General features: G+C 39.7%; 1 long non-coding RNA gene across 1 annotated transcript; it reads right to left on the minus strand.

The window, feature by feature from the left end:
* Positions 1-3600: 3600 nt before the first annotated feature.
* On the minus strand, positions 3601-3998 carry LOC132992129 (uncharacterized). The gene is made up of 2 exons (XR_009676299.1): positions 3781-3998; positions 3601-3741 (listed from the first exon to the last, which is right to left on the minus strand). It is a non-coding gene; the product is annotated as an uncharacterized LOC132992129 (long non-coding RNA).
* Between the last annotated feature and the right edge of the window lie 8948 nt (positions 3999-12946).

A 12946-nucleotide genomic window follows, 5' to 3' on the forward strand; every position in this document is an offset into this window, starting at 1 on the left:
TGAGCTCCTATATCTCTCTCTCTCTTTCTCTCGCTCTCTGTGCATTCACATAATATTACTGCATGTCACTATCTGTAAATCTGCATGTACCACGTAAGTTACCAACCACATTTTCCTGGCAGCTCCTGCGGTCTCTTGTCTCGTAGGTTCCTCTAGATCATTGGTGGGACGGCCTGCTGCTATGCCGGCGACTGACTGCAAGTACTTTTACGTTTACACAAACAAGACTCTAAAGACATTTCTCATGATTATGTTCTGACATTATAATGGTAAATGGACTTGAGCTTATATAGCGCTTTTCTAGTCTTCCGACTACTCTAAGCGCTTTTACACTGCAGACACTGCACACTGATGGTAGTGATCGCTATGTAGTATCATCCATAAGAAGTAACTAATCCCATTCATACACCACCGCTGAAGCACACACATCGGACATGTTGCCCAGCTGGGGATCCAACCCTCAACCTTTCCGGTTGAGAGGCGACGACTCTACCAACTGAGCCACAGCCGCCCCAATGACAAGACTTAATAGAGGCATTCGAAGGACAGCTACCAATCCTCTTTCTGTCTCAAAAGCTGTTAGAACTATGAAAATCACTGACATGTGAAAATGGCTGGTTAATATGAAAATTCATGAAACTTCAACACCGTCCTCCATGACCTGTAAAGGATCTGAAGCCTGAAACGTCAGAGCAGATTTTGATTGAAATATATTCTCACAAAAGCCCTTTTCCTGAAATTATCAATGCTATTTTAGTGTTGTGAATGATAAATGATAAATGTCAGACCAGGACATTTGTGAAATATGACTATATTTGTAAAATCACAACTGTTTCTATCAAATGTACGTAATAAAACTGCCTAGTAATTTATGACTCCATTTTTTAATTCACATACATTTTCCTGACATCCTCTTTTATCGTAATTATTTTGTTACTTCCATCCATCATTAAAAGCATTTGATAAAATTAATGTTTCTGTATTTTTTTTTTCTGTATTTTGTCTTCTCTTATTTTTTTCTTTTCCTTTTTTGCCTCACGAGAGTTAACTTGTCCCAAAAACAAGATGAAACCTGCGCTGAAAGCTAAACACAGCATTAGTAAGGGTGCCAACAGGGCGAGAATGAAGAAAAGAAGGAAACTCATCCAATTTTCATTTGCAGGCAGCTGAAGCCAAAACGCTCATTTACTGTATAACCTCCAGCCTGCCAAGAGCTTGTGTCCTAATCAAATAGCCAGGCCCAGCATGCACTAAAAAGCTTCCTCTGGTGGACTCTTTGGCCAAGTCATATTCAGTCCAAAATGAGCACAGATGGGAAAGTATTTTTTTTTCTTTTCATACTGATGTGTGCTCTGTCTTATCTCATCATAATGGGGCAAAGAGGGTTTGCATTCAAAAAGAACAAAGAGTAATTCAAATGCTTTTGTGATTTTAAACTGTGTCATAAATATGATTTAAGAAAGACAACGCACAGTTGTGTTCAGGGCTGCCCCTGGCTAAAGTGGAGCCCTTTTTTTTATGAGGCCCTCTGCCCCCAAACCCTTCACCAGAGCACTAAATTGACAATGCCTTTACAAAGTGCAACAAAATGTATTTTTAGCAATAAATATGCATATAGAAAGTATATGCAACTTTGTAACTTCGACCTGAGATGAATCATACATAACTCAAAAATAAATTATCAATTCACACACTAAATCCACAACAAACTCTTTGTTCTTTCAACAAAAGTAACAAACTTTAAAGAGCCCATATTATGCCCTTTTTGGGGTTGTATATTTAATCTATGTACCTACTAAAGTATGTTCACAATAGCTAAATGCCGCTCCATGCACCTGCTCGCTTCTGACTCTCTCTCTAACATCGAATTCACACATACTCTGTGCGCGCCGCAGTCCATCAGCGCCACGGTTTTTCTCCGTCAGACGGCTTGCGCCCATTCACACTGGATCCGTTTCTGGGACGTCAGCGGAGCGCACCCATGACACATCACAGGAGAACTACAAGATCCCGCGGGAATAAAGAGAAAAACATGCAAACAACATGTTGCTTTGTCTTTCTGAAGATGCATTGTTGTTAATTCGGTTCCTGTTTTGATGTGTTGATAAAGTGATGAAAAATACGATCGCGAGTCCATATATAGTGTTTTATTTTGAAATTGACCGGATGCTCTGTGCGTTTCCTTGTCTGACTTCCTGTCCGGGCTGTCATATTCTGTCCAGCTTGATGCGTGCCTGTAGCGCACTCCGGCGAAAATAGACTCGCTGCATATTTGAAACGGAGCAGAGCGTAGTGCCGTTGGTGACTGCAGCGCGCGCCCTGTGTGAACACAATGATTGACTGGAGTGGTAGCTAAGTACAACGTAGTGCGCGGCGCTGACGGACCGAGGCGCGCACGGAGTATGTGTGAATTGGGCTTAACGCTCTGAAGTGCCCACGTTCAGAGTCCCCACGTGTGCCAAGTCTGATCTGATTGGTCGGCCTGTCGGCTCTGTCATGATTGGTCAGTCGCTCAGCACGGTTCTCGGAAATGTCTCGCTTTACCATATTGGGAATGCAGCTATTGTCTCCGAGCACTGAGCAGAGCAAAAACACCGGTATACAAACGGCAATGGCAACTGTAACTTCACCAATCTAACAGAGAGGAGGAACAAACACAACAACCTTTGCCACGAAGGTATGAGCACAACGTTTCAGTGTTGTGGGTATTTATTTTGCAGCCTTTTCAGATGTAATATGTGTGTAATATATGCTAACCGGTAGCTAACGCAATAGCTTCATTGCGTTGTTTATGTATATGCTAAGTGTGGAAACTGCAGCTAAATGCTTACCGAAGCAGACACTGTGTGCTGCAGAATACCATGATAACTTACAACAAGAACATAGCAACAGTAACACACAGCTTATGTTTGTATCAAGTCTTTTTATCAGAAAAACTCTCACTGTTATTGTGTTGAAAAATACGTTAGCCTCTTCCAATTTCACTGACTGGAGCTACCAGCATATTTCCCTAATCCAAAAATATATATCTTACTCGTGGCTTCACAAAGTTTGGCTTGATTACAATATGATTATTGGCCACAAATGTGTTCTGTACAATACATTTTTATTGTATTTACATTAGTACTGTACGTTGTTTATTGCAGCGACTCACCTTGTTCTGCATTGTATATCACCTCCTTGATGTGATAAATAATTCAATGAGCAATTGTAAGTATCAATGACATCATAGACTTACTTACTTAGACTACAAAAGCCCAGGTGATAATCACGTGTTTGTTGGATCAATATCTCATGCAATAATGTTCCCTCCTCTGTCATTATTTTCCTTCTTATTGAACATTATTTCATTTTAATCAGTATCTTCTTCTTTCATCAGGAGAATGAATCTGCTGCCTGTTCCTTGTACCAAAAACATCCAGGACTGTTTAAACCCATATACACTTCAAAACATCCACAACATCTTCAGAGGAGAACATCACGGAGAACTGCAGAAGAGTATGTTCATTATAAATAATGATTTACATCTTCAATCAAATTCATTCTAGTCAAACAGTTTCACTATTTCAGAGGAATAAAAGTAAACAAGTGAGAAAATCATTTCTTGAAAGTTCTTTATTCTCAGCTAAGGTTAAAAAAACATTTAAATGTGTAGAACTATACGTGTAAATATACAATGAGAAGTAACATTTTTACATCCAACTATATTGTCTCCATACAGGCTGTGCAGACACTTGGCAGCTCATCGCTTTGTGAGGCGGTGCTGGAGATACTTTGGACACTGCAGAGTGGTTGTCCTGTTGTGTGTCGTCCTGAGGATTCGCCCCGAGTTTCCTGACCCAACTGGACAGTATGTTGGCTTCGGCCCGCCCCTTGACTACACCTGGACACGTGTCGAGCCACCCCTCCTTCTTTTTGAGAGTCAGGCATTTTCTGCAGCTCCACCATGAATGGTTCTGGTTCCTGAAACACCTCCTCCAACACCAGTGCCATCAAGTCCCAGAAAATATCCTGTAAAAAAGTAAACAAAATCTATTTCATAATGTTTGGTTATTGCTCATTTTTCACACTCATCTGTTTTATGGAAATGTTTACAAAGACTTTGAAGGTATATTTAAATAGGTATTTATCACTTTAAAGGTTTAAAAATAGATTGTGCTTTAGGGTTTAAAAAATAAAAGAATTTGTAACTCACTGTATGTTGTGTCTGGTTTTTTTTGGATTTGAGGAATGCCACCTTATAGACTGTAAGCCCGGACTTTATATCTAATTAAATGATTTAATTACAATGTACATAAATTATTTAAGTTTGATTGCATTACTATAAAATGCTACGTATTTTCTACTAATTTGTAGACATAGTCGAATGTGTGAATAACTTTAAGTTAGATGGCCTTAAAATACTTTAAGTAATAAGTTTTAGTCATAACCACGCCTCTTCATAGCCTTTGCGTTGTGAAGGAGCGCCATTTGAAATTTTAGGTTGCAGGTAACAGGCTAGGCATCTTTGCTGCAACTTCGTCCTCCGGACCGTTAAGTCAGGTAACGCTGTTTTCTCTTTATTATTATGAGTGTGTCAATTCGTTGTTTGCTGTTGGTGAGGAGTGAGATTTGTTTTAACTCTTGACAGCAGTGGAAACCTTGGTTAACAATTAGACATTAGACTTAAGACTTTGTCTCACATAATTGTTAAAAGCCTTGTTCTTTAAGTTTCGTTAGCTCTGAATTGTGTTTTTCTTGTTTGAGCAAATCTTTGGTTTGAGAAGCAATTTATTGCCTTTTTTCTTTTGTGCTCATTTTGTTTCCTGTTTTTGGTTTTGTTTAAGTTTAGAGATTGTTCTTTGTTGATAGTTGTTTGAAGTTGTGTTGAAAATAAATCCTTGTTGATAAGATTAGTTTTTGCTTTTGCTTTGGGGACCGGGGAAGTAACTTTCCGGGGTTTTTTATGTTGCAAACCTGCCCCCCTAGACGGGTGCGTAACATCACCTGCTAGCTACTTTTTAGCTAGTGCTAGCTAGCGTTACTTTTCTCATTGTAGGAGAGGCTGTTTGGGAGAAATTGAAACTGTTTAAACGTCCACCAGTTTCCCAGACATTTTTCACCTCTTATTTAGGCTAACTGTTAGCTGTACCTCGCCACTTTTCTTACACGGGTGGCTGTTTGTGAGCGGTTAAAACTGAGCATTATTCCCCTGTTAGCTACCTTTTCACTTACTGCTCTGCTTTTGTTACTGTCGTGTAGCAGACACCTCTTCACATTGAACAGCTGAGGGGACCGGCGACACAACAAGGATACGAGGCGGAAGAGAGAAGGTGGCGACGGCCCGGCTGTTGTACAACAGTCTGAGTGCTGTTAAGTTAACGTTAGCGAACACGAGACGGCCATTGATTGAAATGGCACAGTTACGGTTAAATAAACTGAAAAACTATATTGCTATTTAATGTTAATCTAATGCAGCTGGCTAACTGCTGGCTCATGCTCAGGTCTCCCTGAATTTGCCCAGATTTAAAAGATTGTTGCAGCTAATGCAGAAATTTTGTTTGTCTGCCACAAAATGACAGCATGGTTCTGTGAGTACTTAAGATCTTACCAACTTCACTGTAATAATGTCACCTGTATGTGTGTGGTCAAGCTGTCAGAGTTAAATGATGTCCTCCCGTTATCAGTGTACAGGGTACAAGGAGAATCTATGGTGACACTGAGAAGATTTGTTATTTGCTAAATACCTGTCCATCCTTTTTCCCCAGATGGCCATGCAACAGAAATGAACCATGAGGGTTATTGTCTGTGAGGGAGGCATACGAAAGATGACTTTTACATCAGACAAAGATGAGTTGAGTTGTCTACATCAGTCTTCTCCCTGTCTTCCCACAATCTAAGTTTCTCCCCTTTGCCTTTATCATTCCTTTCTCTCAGTTTCTCAGTCTCTGTCCTGAATGCTGCTGTTTTCTCCCATTCTCTACTCTCATCATTTGCTCCTCTCTCATCTCTTGTCTTGTCTCATTTTCTCATCTTTTCTCCTGTCCTCTCTCCTTTCCTTTCATGCCATTTTGTCTTGTCCTCTCTTGTCTCTTGTCTTGAAAATTAGAAATTTTGTCACTTGTTGGGAAGTTTTGGAATTTGTTTGATAAGAACTGTGTGTTGTTTTCCTTGCCCACTATCTTCCAGACCATGGAGTCAGACATCAGGTGCCTTTGTCTTCAGGGACTGCCGGTCATCTTGGGAGATGATCCTTCTGCCTTCTTCAAGACTTACTTCGTGAGTAAATGCATTTGTTGTAAATGTTTCAGCTGCATTTTCTTTTTTCCATTTTAATTTTGAACCTTTAATTAAAATCATATGCTACTAACTTTTTCAGTGTTTCAAAGACTTGTACTTCTATCTTTTGGCTAAACAAATTTTTACTAAACCATCTTAATATCTGCATTATTGGTTAATGGCATGACATAAACTGAAAAGACTATAAACATCTTTTAAAAATGGGCTCAATTAATGTTAAATATTTTACTTTGGCTGTACAAATAAAAAGGAAGCACTTGTGGCCAGGTCGCAGTGCGTGCCTTGTTATTCTTTTCAGCGCCCATCTACATCTACTCTCTCTACTGGCAGGTCTTCCTACATGCACTATCAAACCTCTGCAAATGATACAAAATGCAGCAGCACGACTGGTCTTCAACCTTCCTAAAAGAGCACATGTCACTCCGCTGTTCATCTCCTTACACTGGCTCCCAGTTACTGCTCACATCAAATTTAAAACTCTGCTGCTCGCTTACAAAACAGACACAAAAACATCTCCTCCTTACTTTAACTCTCTGATCCAGGTCTACACTCCCTCCCGCCCACTACGCTCTGGCAATGAAAGGCGTCTGATCCAACCTTCACAACAGGGTCCTAAGTCTCTGACTAGACTCTTCTCCTCTGTCGCCCCCCCGGTGGTGGAATTAACTTCCAAACTCCATTCGATCTGCAGAGTCCCTCTGCACCTTTAAGAAAAAGCTAAAGACCCAGCTCTTTATGAATACCTACGAACTTAATAATGATGATGGTCGCGATATTATTGATGATGATGATGGTTCTCAGAAGCAGTTTATATTCCACTGTTGGGACCTACTGCTGTTTGGCTTTTATTATGTTATGTTTTTTTTCTTTCACAGATAAATATTGGAATCAGGTGCATTCAGAATGAATCCCTGAAACTAGGTAAAACTCTTCCACTGGTTGTAGAGCCCACTGGGCTGCATCAGTTGGCACTGAAGAAGATGACTGACTTTAACACTGACCTTGAAGATGGGCCCTGATATACCCAGATAAAACAGGAGTAAAAAATGGAAATAGGAAAAACAGTCGGATTACTCTTTTTATCCTTCTAAGAACAGATTATGAGAAACGTAAGTGCATAACTTTTCAGGAAAATATGTTTTTAAAACATTTCAACCATCAAACTTGTCCCTCACTGGTTGTTTTCTCATAGATCATTAAGATGCATCTGACACAGATGATGAAGTGCATGTGAGACGAAAAAGTGCAGAAGAATTTGATTACTGATCAAATAGATAAAACCCTACATTAGATAAAATATAACTGAAAATTTCTACTTACTACTTAGTTGATATTGTGATTTAGATTCCCATTGTAAACAAAATAATTATATTTTTGTTCTTTGACTTCCCTTTGTGCATCAAATGGTTTGCTCCAATTAGGGCATGGTCAAGAGGAGTATAAAGGTAGACTCAGCCAGAGTCTGGGGGGAAAAATTGTTGTGTTTGTGACAGCTTGCTGTGAGGCTGTGGTTTTTTTCCCAGTTTATTTAGTGTAGTTGTTTTTAGGTTACCCAGGACTGTTGTTTTTTCTCTTTTGTACTATTTTTGTTTAATAAATAAACCAACTTATTTTTGCATCTATTTCTGCCTCCTGACATCTCTCACCACCAGTGCTGAAAAGCCACACTTTTTATGTTGACTTACAATCAGTAATGTTACAATGCTATCAAGAACTAATTTAATGATTTTTTCCTTTTCAAACATGACAAAAACTTAACTCGGTTACAAGGGTGAACTAATTAGATTTTTTTTGGGTCAAAAATGAGCAGCTGTTAGGTTTCTTTCCTTAATGTACAGTCTGGAGTTTGGCTAAGCCACACCTCATTTTCCTGGTTTATGTTGCAGGATGAACTAAGTATATAGGGAACAAAATCAATCTGTCTAAAAATAGTTGAACATTTATGTCTTTCTTTTAAAATAGTTGGATTTTTTTTTTTTATTATAAAGTTATACACATTTAAGTTAATTATTTATTCTGACTAATTTGACCTGTGCATAAATTTATATGACTAGTTATAAGTCAGAATACTGGACAAGATTTTTTTGTTTTAAAAAAAGGCTACAAAATGAACACTGGCATGGAGGAGACGAACGAGTAAGCGGTGTTCTCCAGGACGTCTCCTCTTCCTCCGCAAGCCTGGCAAACGCTCTGCTTCTTATCAGGGTAAAAGTCAGACCGTAGAAATACTTCGAAGTAGGTGCTGGGCGATATGGACAAAAACTCATATATCTATATTGTTTAGTTGAGTGGTGATAATAGATATATGTATTTTATTAACAGTCAGTTGCACAAGCTCAACATGTACATGAAAAATAAATTAGCTGTTTGTGAAATTAAAAAGAAAAAATATTATAAAATAAAAACGTTCCTTAAATACAAATAATGCCCTTTCTGCACAACAAATTAATACACAGAGCTGTGTCTTGTTATTAACATACACTATATCAATATTAAAGGGGCTATATGTGACTTTTTACATGTATAAATTGTTTTTATCGCCCATTAATAAGTGAACGGTTAACTGATGTGAAACAGTACATGTTCACTGTCTATCTGTGTTGCCTGTATAAGAAGTTTCCCCGGGTCGTATTTTCCGCGAAAGCTCCGGGAAGTGACATTTTATGCACGTTCTCAACGTCCTCCTCATTCCGCTCCACTTACAGAGATCAACAGAACAAACTCATCACACACTCCTGGTCTTCACCTCCACAGCCAGAGGCCGTCTTCCACACACTTCTATCCGCTCTAGGAGCTCTCAAAGGCGGACAAACTCATCACACACTCCTGCTCTCAGCCAGTGCCTGCAGAGACTGTCGTTTGTAGGATGGAGAATGAATACAGACACACAGACTCCTTCACAGACTTTCACATGTGTATGACCACTTACCTCCTCTGTAAACATTATGCCAGTAAATATCCAGTGTTTCGCGGCCGATGATGATGCTCGTTTGTGTACATACGAGCACGTATGACAAGCACGCGAGGGAGAGCGAGCAACAGTTTACTGGTGCAGTTCGCCTAACGGCGGTAACGCTACTAACGCAGTATTTTTGAAAGTTACATATAGCCCCTTTAAAGTTATTTTCTTATATCTTGTTAGAAAATATATCGATATTTCTTAAAAACTCAGTATATCACACAGCCCTACTTCAAAACCATTTCCAATAGATAAATTAACAGAATAAGGGTAACTGCCAAAGAATGAATGATCTGCTTCCTCTTTACATCAAAATTGGATCTGTGTGTGACAGAAGGCTGCTGTATTAGTACAATAATGTATTTTGTATTTGACATTAAACTGTATTTCTTTTTTCAGCTCTGGGAACCTCACAGTACATCATTAAACACAGCAGAGAAAAAAATGTAGGGTGCGTCCCAATTGTCATTTTTGCTTAGGAAGGTTCCTAACTGAGTGAAATGAGCATTTAAGAGGCGGCCATGATAAGAGCCGTTTCTCTAAAAGCAAAGAAGGGTGGGTTAATGCTTCCTTTATAACCTCCTTTAGCATAGGATACACTGGACCATCCTTTACCAAAGGAGATGAGATATGCCGTCCCACAATTCCTTGCAGCCCCAACATTTAAAGCGAGTTGCGCATACGACCGTTCACGAAAATGAACGATGATCGTAAAGGGACACAGATCATGTAAGGGATAAAAGATAAGAGACATTTTTATCCAGATCATGTTTTATTCAACATATTTCATTCACTTAAGCCCTAACCCATGCTTTGCGCAGTTGATTTATGGATTTATTGCTGTTCACTTACAACTGAAAAGAGGCCATTTCAAAATAAAATGTAAAAAACAACTGCACTGACTGAATCCTTGCTTTTTATTGTCAACAACATAGACCAGGAAATTCAAGAATAAAGATTTCTGCAAATTGTCATGCAGAATTTATGTTGTGTTTTGTTTTGTTCCTTAAGCTCCATAGCGTTTTAGTTTCCTGCCAATTCGAAGACTCACTGAAGGAACTGTCCAGTAACAGCCCAGCTAGGTCCTTCAGTTTGATGTACAGGTTGGAGTCCTTATTGCATCACCTGCTAAAGATATTCATGGATGTTTGTGTCACCACATGGATCTTCATTCTGATGCCCCTCTTGAAAAATGTGAAGTGAGGCCTCCTCTACAGCAAAGCCACAGTCTCGTGAATCGAACCTACAAATCATTAGATGGTACTCAACATAGCAACTTTGAAGAGCATGAAAATGTAATTGATTAAGTATTAGCGTGGAGAATGAAACTATATTCCTGTGAGGTAGTGAGTAGAGCTCATTGGGAATTCCACCAGGACAAGAGGCGAGTCTGCTGGGCCGGATCCTGTGCCTATTCCAGAGCTGAACACCTTCATTCAGGTCTGCCTAAAGAACGTTCATGAAACAGAACCTTAGCAGGCGCACTGGTGCTCATGGGTGCCACCTTAGGGTCTGTGTGTTCTGTCTCACTTTCCTCCAGTAGCTGGATAAACTGGCAGTGGTTGAGCCCCTGTGGCTCAGTAGGTAGAGTCGTCGTCTCTCAACCGGAAGGTCGAGGGCTCGATCCCCAGTGCAGTGTTGGAAGATCAAATCTCAAAAAACGCTCAATAATACACATTAATTTACACAACAGCACATTAAACCAAAAAGGTACAGAGCTTCGGGATATCCTCTCTCCCCAATCTCCTTCTCCATGTCTCCCCTCAAGGAGGAAGTGAGGCCAGCTCTTATGGGTTGAGAACACCGGGCCCAGGTGTTCTCAATCCCTGAGCCTACAGAACACGCCCACTGGCACCTGAAACAGAAAAAGACAACAAAAGGAAAACAGGAACCAGCAGGGTCGTCACACTCCCCTGCCCCCTCCTCTTTTCCTTTGTGTCATGAATATCTGTGCGCCTCAGTAACACAGTCCCTAAATGTGTTAGCATCTCCATTGTTTTGGCACAGTGGTTAAGGCATGACATTCGTTTAGATGTGTTTTTGTTGGTCAAACTATGAAAAATACTTTTTAATTTATCTAACTTCACGAAAATAGTTCAGTAAATTGAGTGGCAAATGTATTAAGGCTCATCTGGCGAGTTTCACAACTATAATGTTTGGCACTGTCAAATGACAGAGTTTGCGGGATGGCCCGCACATTCTCACGTCACGCTGATTTTTTATACATCCCAACGTTTGCGTGAAACTCAGCGTACTCAACCTTTTAGTGCACACGCACTGTTTATACATGAGGCCCCTGATCTCTTTTATTTATTTATTCTTGTGTTAAGAGGTGTCGGGACAGATGACAAACACAATAGCACATGCTTGCATGCGCAATGAACGCACTTGCAAGTGGGAGAGATAAATAGAGAGAGAGAGAGAGCGGATATGCTATTACCAAAGTCTGGACCTCACTTACTGTAGCACACAGACTTGTAAAGACTGGGTACGGATTTGAAAACTACATTTATTTATTTTTTAAACTGAGCCTTCAGGTGCTCTGTGCAACACAACAAAACTACTGTAAGATGGAGATGAGATTTATTTTTGTGAAGTTTTATTTTATAGATCTTTATTTTCTCAGGTTGAGATAATATACATTATTTGATTTAATGCTAATTTCATTTATATTTACAATTTGTACTTTACAAGAGTATCTGTTTGATATGATGCACTTTGCCTTTAAGGTTACCCATGGTTACGGTTGGAGGAGTGATATTGCTTTAAGACAAGTAAGGTGTCGCTGTTGTTGTTGTTCAGTCTGGATATGTCATGCTCTGTTACGGACGGACATTAAAAGTATGAGACGCACAGCAGAAGTTGTCCCCGTGCTTTTACTTACCCACACCCGAATATATATATCTTTAATTAAGTATGTTTAGTGTTATAGTTAACGGCAAGACAACTGAGGATAATCAACATCATCCAAGAAGCGCCGTTACACTACCGTTATACTACCGTTATACTACCGTTATAGACATTCAAGCTTGTTATCAAGGTGCAGCAAAACCAAAAGAGACCAAAAGAGAATCATATTGGCAGCGAGTAGTTGCAGAATAATTTTGAAACCAAGGCATGAGAAGCTTCAGTTTTGACGTGATCGCAATCGATGTATTATCGGGAGGGTCGTACGGACAGCGGACCTCTCTCTCTTGCTCGCTCTCTCTTGAAAAACGTACACATACAAGATAAAGAAAAAATTATTGGAAATACAGGCTATCTATGTGTGGGGAAACTCTGATGTGTGTACCTTGTTCTGAATGCATAGGGAAATGAGAGCAAGTTAATCGCCATCATATATAATTTTTAATTTATTAATCATGCAGCCCTTTTGAAAAGAACATAAGCAACAACTCAGCAGCACCAACTCACCCTGTGACATCATGGCTGTAATGAACAAATGAACCCAGGTTTGGTCCAAGAAGTAAAACTTAAGAGGGCAGCCAGAGCAGGAGTCCAAAAGGCTGGAAAGAGGTCAGGCAGGTCAGAGAAAAAGGCTGAAATGCTAAGAACCAAGCATATTTGTGGATCAGATGGAGAATGAATTGGAATGGACCATCGCATACTGGAAGGTTAAAAAGGAAGAGGGAATAGGTGTGCAGGCTGACAGGGGTATGTCAGATGATGGTAACACAAGGGACACACAGATTACTTGAGGTGAGGAGG

Source organism: Labrus mixtus, chromosome 17, assembly GCF_963584025.1.
Source record: "Labrus mixtus chromosome 17, fLabMix1.1, whole genome shotgun sequence".
NCBI classification, from domain to species: Eukaryota; Metazoa; Chordata; class Actinopteri; order Labriformes; family Labridae; genus Labrus; species Labrus mixtus.